The following is an 8,222-nucleotide window of genomic DNA, read 5'->3' on the forward strand; positions in this document are numbered from 1 at the left end:
GACAAATGCACTACCTCAATGTTCTGTTAACATATCCTTTCGATATTCTTTTAAATTTTCCATAAAAATTTCACTGCTGTCAGTTTTGGGGTTTTAACAGATTTCTGTACCTAGTATTTATTATGTGAGCTCCGCTGCTTTTTTTGGGGGTGCTTTGAAACCTATCAGTTTGTTTCTATGAAATAGAGGATGATGAAGTAAAGGGAAAGGATGGGTGGGAAACTCATGACTTCCAGCTGGACAGAGCAGTGTGATAATGCAGTGGCGAAAAGTGAAAATTTATGCTGGACTGGGATTAAAACCTGGAGTCTCTGGAACGGTTGTGCTAACTGCCTTGGCCATCTGGACATGCCTTTCATCTGACTAAAATTTGCAACGTTTTGCATGCTGCAGTGCAGCAGCACTCATCCCTGAACATCGTACATGCAAATTATTGATTCCCACAGGAGTTCAGATGGTACTATAGTTCCATTCTTTTATCTTGGTGGCTCGCGCATGCTCGCCCAAATGCGGGAGATTGCTGTGTAGCCAGTTGCGTGCACCAAGAGAAGCAGCGCCATAGAATATATAGTTCGCAAACTTACGTTTGGGGGGGGGGGCGGCACAATTTATGAAGTAAAGCCACCATGGCCGCATTAACCCTTTTGCTGCTTCAGAGACATGCTCCATGCATTCCGCGCTGTGCGCAATTTTGTCATCACTGCACTGCTCGCCTGTGCAGACACGTGTTGTTCCGACTGATTTGACACACTTATCATTCGATTTCGCAAAAACTATTTGGCCCAAAAATTTGATTTCTACACGTCTTCTAGACTTGATACCTTCCCCCCATAAATGACTTAATTTTGAATCGATGTTCAACGACGTTATTGTGCAGTGTTAAATGTAGTAAACCATTGCTTGAAATTTTGAAGAGTTTCCAGAGGTAAAAGCCACAGAGTATACTTTCCGTATGGTCGATTTTAGTTCCCACTAGAAATTTCAAAAAATTACATTCAAACGAATAAAATTCATGAAGGAAGACACTTCGATATTGATTTTAAATAAAGAAAATATTAAGCACCGAACAAGATTTGAACTCTAAGCCTTTTGCTTTGCAGCCAAACACCTCACCCGTTACACTAACGCAGCTCGTCGTTTAGTAGAATTCCTGGAGTACGCTAAATACCGACAAACACTGTTGGTATGACTATGAATTACTCAAGTTTCGTCGAAGTACAATAGGAAATAAACAATTACTGCTGTTTTTATTGCGAAAAAGCGGTTTGTGAGAATGAATTTCCTTTCTTTCGCCTGAATTAGGAGGCTTATTGCTTGTTTGGTTTAATTAATTAATAGAATATGAAGCAGTTGGTATGAGGAATGCTTTTTCCAAACTTTCTTTTATAGAAAGTGTGCTATCAAGACATTGCTTTGGCAGTTGATCACTAGGCTTTTAATACTTTCACCTGTGGGTGGCATTTCTTTAATCTTATGCTAATGCTTCGGTTCTGTCATATGGAGCGGATGGAGAGTTGTCTAATCTAAAAACACCTCATGTACACCTCACACGCAGTGAGCTACCTGGGTAAGCAGCCTCTGATACATGTTGCACACCTGACCAATTTATGGGACTCTGTAGTTGTTCCACCTTGTTGCAGTACACAGAGTACTATTTCATGAGATTCACAGAGGCTGAAGAAACCTAAGTATTTATATCAACAAAATATCGTGTGGATATACGTTCTCTGATCAAAAAAATCTGGACATCACTGAGTAATGTGGAATTGGCCATTAGAGGTCACGAGAGGCAGACTTGCCAATATAAAAGAAGGTGGGGAGTACTGGGTTGTCAACAGAGGAGTAGTGACAGCAGAACCTGTGCAGTGGGAGAGCTCAGTGACTTTGAATGTGGACGAGTCACTGGATGTCACTTGAGTAACAGATCCATCAGGGACCACTCATGGATTCCGAATCTTCAAGAAGTCGGCTGTACAACTAGTGCCCAACAGTGTTTTCCAGAGATGCTACTCACAACCGGATGAAATGGCAGAAAGATTTGACTGAGTCACCAAATTCAACATTTGGGATGTTGGCTTCCCTCTGACAACCATGTCTCCATCCTTGCTACCCTCCCTGTTTTCCTTTCCCTGTTGCTTCATAACCTGGGTTGTGAGTAACTGAATCCACTTTCCCTTCTTCCATTTCTTTCCCCTCTCTACTCCCTGATGAAGGAACATTTATTCCGAAAGCTAGGAACGTAAATTTTCGGTTGTTTTTTTGTGTATCTATCAGCTTTACTGAGCTGAGGTAAGTACTGGCCAGCCCCTCTATCTCTTTGTTAGTATTTGTATCCTCCTTCACTGAGACAAACTCAGTTGTCAGTCAACATGTTGTGTTAAACAGTGAAGCCTTTGTTGGATGCAAAAGATACTATGCTCATAAAGAAAATCTCCATGCCAGTGACGATCATAAACATTGTATGTGATGAAGGAGAACTTTGAAACACTGTTGCTAGCAGCCACAGCTCATCCATAAAGGTGTGTGTAGAGGAACAGCAGAACCAGTCCAGGAAGGGTAGCGCAGTGTCATTGACAAAGAGTAGTGCTTCACTACCACTGCAGACAATGCAGGAGGAGAAGATACTATTGAATCACCAATAATATCTGGCAAGACTGTGAAATAACATCAGTGAACAATACCCATTTTGGGTTAGTTTTTGGATGGTTTCGAATCTTGGAGTGGAGAAAAAAAGAACAAGCCAAAGGAAAAACACCATATTAACAATGGGATCATTCATCAACTAGCAAGCACTGATTTAGTTTGTCGCCTGTTGAATGAAAAGTAATCCAAAAAGAAGTGAAGCTGATGCTGCAAGGTGACATAACTGAACCTCCAAAGAGTCCTTGGTACCCGGGGTCATGAAGAAAGATGGCACATGGCATTACTGTTTTGACAACTGAAAAAGATGATGATGAATTATGTCTACCCATTGTTCCACATTGATGGTGCAGTAGATGGCTTGAAGAGAGCAAAGTATTTCTCTACTATGGACATGCAGACAGGCTATCTGGAAACCGAGGTTGATCGAGGTGTTCTGTGAGAAGACTGTCTTCATTACTCCTGATGGCTTTTGAGGTTTTTTTTTTTTTTAAAAAAAAAAAAAAAACCTGTCTAATGCTCCAGCCACCTTCAAACTTACTTTGACACCTTAAATGGACAATGTGCCATTGCTATCTGGATAACATTGTATTTACTCAAAGCCTTTTTAAAAACATCTAAGCCATCTGACATCTATGTTGAAGAGTGTTCAGACTACAGGCATCCATCTGAATCAGAAAAAGTGCATCTTTGCTGCCAAAGAAATAAAAATCTTGGGGCATCTAGTGAATGGTGACGGGGACCATCCTGATCCAGAGAAGAGAAGAGCAGTTACAGCCTTTCCAATTCCTCAGCACATTCATGATGTGAGAAGTTTTCTCAGAATATGCCTGTTCTACTGTTGAGTCGTAAAGTACTTTAGTACCAATGCATGTTCTTTGCAAGAACTACTGAAAGATGAAGACATTGTCCTGGAAAGAGGTGCAAGAAACATCTTCCCTTGTCCTTAAGAAGATGCTAACACATTCTCAAGTCTTTGCATTGTATGACCACTTGTATTGTATGACCAAACTGTATTGTATGACCAAACTGTATTGTTTCTACTTGGTAAACCACTATTCTCTATGCTAGCTGACTAGCCTCAATGATGCACGAGGTCAACTGGCAAGAAGGGGACTAAAGCTTCAGGAATACGTCTCAATGGCAAACACAATGGATGCTGAAACAATCATTCGTCCCATGCTCCATACGTGAATGGAATGAGAAGCAGCCTTAATGAGTGGTACACGGGCCATACCCTCTGCCATGCAGAATATAGATATAGGTGTAAATGTGGAAGGATGCTGGCTGCCTTTTAAGAAATACTTTGACAGAATACAGAAATGTGGATGAAATCTTAGTCATTGCTGCATTAAATGACATTGCTGGTGAACAGGGTAGATCCAGTACTGTTGAAAACCATATAAGTCGTGAAGGAGGAGGAACCAAGCATAGGATAACATAATAGCTAATAAACTGGATATTTTGTAAGAGGAAATATGAACCAAATGGGATGGAAATGGTTCCTCATCATCCCAGCTCATCTATGGCCAACTATCCAGAAATATATTTCCAGGATGCTCCAAAATCTGGTCACCTGGGACTCTAGACAGAATCAGAAGTGGGCATCACTCACTGGTACCAATCCCACCTGCAGCAAAGCCATACCACCCAACTGGAATCAACTTGTTGGGAGGTTCCCAAAGCTAACAAATGGAAAACAATGAATAATATTCTACACTGACTACCTCACCCAATATGCTGTCACCAAAGCTGTGCCAACTGTTGAAGCTGTGGAAAGTACAAGGTGCCTTATAGAAGACATAATTTTAAAGCACAGAGCAGCCTATGTGATGAGCTATGATTGTGGAAATATTTTCCTGTTGAGACTTGTATCTGAGTTAATTTCGAATTGTGACATAATCCACAGGATGACAACTGCCTACCACCCACAGACAAATTGCCCCCCCCCCCCCCCCCCCCCGAATTTATTAGTAAGGCGAAAACAGATAAGCTTTCAATATAGGTTGCTGAACAGAGAGAGTGGGATAAAATACAATATTGTCATGACATCTGCATATAACACAGTGAAGCAAGATACTAAAGACTCCCTACTGTTCTTTCTGCTCCGTGCTCACAAGCCCGAAACGACAGAGAATACACTGTTCCTGTCTCAACTGGATGATGCTCACGATGACTATGTGGAACACCTCATCACCAGGTCTGAAGAAGCAAGGCAGCAATGAGAAATACCAAGAGCACTATTAGCCCAGTCAATGAAGGAAAATTTAGGGGGACAAATTCGTGTAACTGCAAATTTTTGCATAGTGGTAAGGGGGAGTGTCATGAACAACAAGCTTAAGATCCTACCAATGAGTGTGGAGGTGGGTTGGTATGTTAAGATCACTTTTTTGAATATCTCACAAACAATGGCTTCTAGGGAAAATTTTTCCCATTACACAATTGAACTACACGGAATTTCCTATAAAAAAGACCAAACCGGTTTTTCTCTGCAACTAATAGTTTCCATATTGCAGGGGATGGTAAAATCACAGATTATTAAAAATAGTGTTTTAATGTTATAAAGTTAATGTTTATCATAAATGTAGTGTCTTAAGAATGAATATTAAATGTGTCTACCACATCTAAGTAGAACCATATTAAGGGATAAATTGTGTCCTGGGAGTGCAGAGTTGAAAGACTGGCGTGGAGGTTAGACGTGCGAGGGAAGGTAGGTTGACAGATTGTGGTTATGCACATCCCTCCTTCATAGATCTGTAAAATTAAGAGCAAGTGGGCAATTCCCAACTTTCTCTATCACACTATGTCACAAAAAGTGACTAAAGGGTATTTTACAAAGTTATACTAACCATTCCACAGCTCGTCTTAAGATAACTGGTGACACAGTGTGCAGACGTGGTTGGGAATGGTTATTTTCCACAAGGTGCATTTACACTACACAGAATACAGATATGAATTTGTAATAATATTTATACTGGGAATCCAAATGGAAAGAAGCAGTGTAAATCTCTGCACACTGTTTTACAGTGTTAGAGGAGAAACTAATTCCTCGTCGTTCATTTTTCCAGAACTTTCTCCATCATGAGCTCAGCATACTTTTCAGTATACAGATTGACAATACTTCACCAGCATTTCCTATCCAGTTCTGTCATGTGAGCAGACAAAATATCAAACATTAAGCTCGTGTTTATAAACTGGTATTATTTTCAGTTTATTAAGTGAGTGCTTATTTGCATTGTGAAAAGAGCTATTATGAAAAAAACCTCAGCACCTAGATGCAGTGACGCCAGCATATACTTTCAAAAGGCCACACTTGTGACAGTACTACATCGTCCATAGAAAGGCGATTTCATTGCCTCCACTTTCAATGGCAATAATAAAATACAGCATGAGGATATTGAATGAAGCACCCCAGCTACAGCTCTCTCAATATCTGAAGAGGCCCATAGGCTTAAATTGGCTCCTTCTGTAACAGGAGGTCACCTAGGTGTTACGGAACTGTAGATATTTCAACTCAAGTCGTGAAATGCAGTGCAGGCAATTACTGCTCTAGATTTAAACATGATCAGTCCTGTTCCATCAGATGTGTTGACATCCATGTTGTAAGACAAACTGTGGATGTATGGTAAGTGGTCCACTTAGTGCATGTGGTCAGCACACTGCTCTGCTGCTGCTGTCAGGTTTCAAGATTGGGGCCCCTAGCCGCAACTTCTCAGTCAAGTAGCTCCTCAATTGCCATGACAAAGGCTATGATTACTCGACTTGCCAACAGGGCTCGACAGACTGGACAATCACCCATCCTAGTCCCACCCAAGCTCAACAGCACTTACCTCCAGTGATCTGATGGGAACTTGTATTACCACTGCAGCAAGCCCATTGTCCAAGTAAAGACTCAATTAATAGACTGAAAATAACTCTGCTATATAACCATGAGCTCAATGGAGATATTTTGACATCTTACATAAGAGTACTGGGCAGCAGATGCTGTGGGTGGGGGTTTATATAGTCCATCTGTAAACTGAAAAGCAAGGCGCACTTGTTGTGGAGTAGGGCACTTTTCCCAGAAGAACTCTAAAACTGCTCTACGGGTTGAATAAGAATCAGTTTCCCTTTTAGCAGTGTAGAACAGTGTGCAGAGATTTATGTAGAATCTGTCCATAGGCTTTTCTTGCCTTTATATTATCAGCAACCCATTTTTGTAGCCGATGTAATGTTATCAAATTTTATTTGCTGCAAACATCCCCCCCCCCCCCCCCCTTTCCAACTCTCACCCCTCTGGGAGTGTAGTTTTTGTTGTGATGTAGTGCAGTAGAGAGAATTGAGAACTGTCTGTTCGCCTTTCATTTTGCAAACCTGTGAAAAAGGGAGGTGCATGACCACAGTGCAGTGACCTACCTTGCCTCATGCTTGTAACCTCCATTCCCACTGTGTTTAATCCCCAGAACGCAAGTTACCGCTTAACTTAGATTTGGTACTCACATTTAACGTTTGTTCTTAATCCACTTCATTTAACAATAAACATCAATTTTATATGATTAAAAAACTATTTTTAATAATCTGTGGTTTTTCTATCCCCTGCAACGCAAAAACAGAAAAAAACGGTTAGGACTTTTTTGTAGGAAATATAATGTAGTTTGATTTTGTACTGGTAAACAAGTCTTGAAAGGAGGATATAAGATGAACATTAACAAAAGCAAAACGAGGATAATGGAATGTAGTCAAATTAAATCGGGTGATGCTGAGGGAATTAGATTAGGAAATGAGACACTTAAAGTAGTAAAGGAGTTTTGCTATTTAGGAAGTAAAATAACTGATGATGGTCGAAGTAGAGAGGATATAAAATGTAGACTGGCAATGGCAAGGAAAGCGTTTCTGAAGAAGAGAAATTTGTTAACATCGAATATAGATTTATGTATCAGGAAGTCCTTTCTGAAAGTATTTGTTTGGAGTGTAGCCATGTATGGAAGTGAAACATGGACGATAACTAGTTTGGACAAGAAGAGAATAGAAGCTTTCGAAATGTGGTGCTACAGAAGAATACTGAAGATAAGGTGGATAGATCACGTAACTAATGAGGAGGTATTGAATAGGATTGGGGAGAAGAGAAGTTTGTGGCACAACTTGACTAGAAGAAGGGATCGGTTGGTAGGACATGTTTTGAGGCATCAAGGGATCACAAATTTAGCATTGGAGGGGAGCGTGGAGGGTAAAAATCGTAGAGGGAGACCGAGAGATGAGTACACTAAGCAGATTCAGAAGGATGTAGGTTGCAGTAGGTACTGGGAGATGAAGCAGCTTGCACAGGATAGAGTAGCATGGAGAGCTGCATCAAACCAGTCTCAGGACTGAAGACAACAACAACAACAAACATTTTTGGTAGAAACCATGGTTTTAGAGATGAAAAAGAAAAATGTAAAACTGTTGTGTTTACATATCACCCCATCCCACACCCCACTGGTCAGGCTTTTTAACATGTTGTTCATGAACAAATTCGTGACTACATGAATTTTTTTCCCTAGATGACATTTTTTGATTTCCGATGACTTGGCTATATAATGCTATGTACCGACCAGTGAGATGCT

Source organism: Schistocerca gregaria, chromosome 6 (assembly GCF_023897955.1).
Source record: "Schistocerca gregaria isolate iqSchGreg1 chromosome 6, iqSchGreg1.2, whole genome shotgun sequence".
In the NCBI taxonomy this organism is placed as follows: Eukaryota; Metazoa; Arthropoda; class Insecta; order Orthoptera; family Acrididae; genus Schistocerca; species Schistocerca gregaria.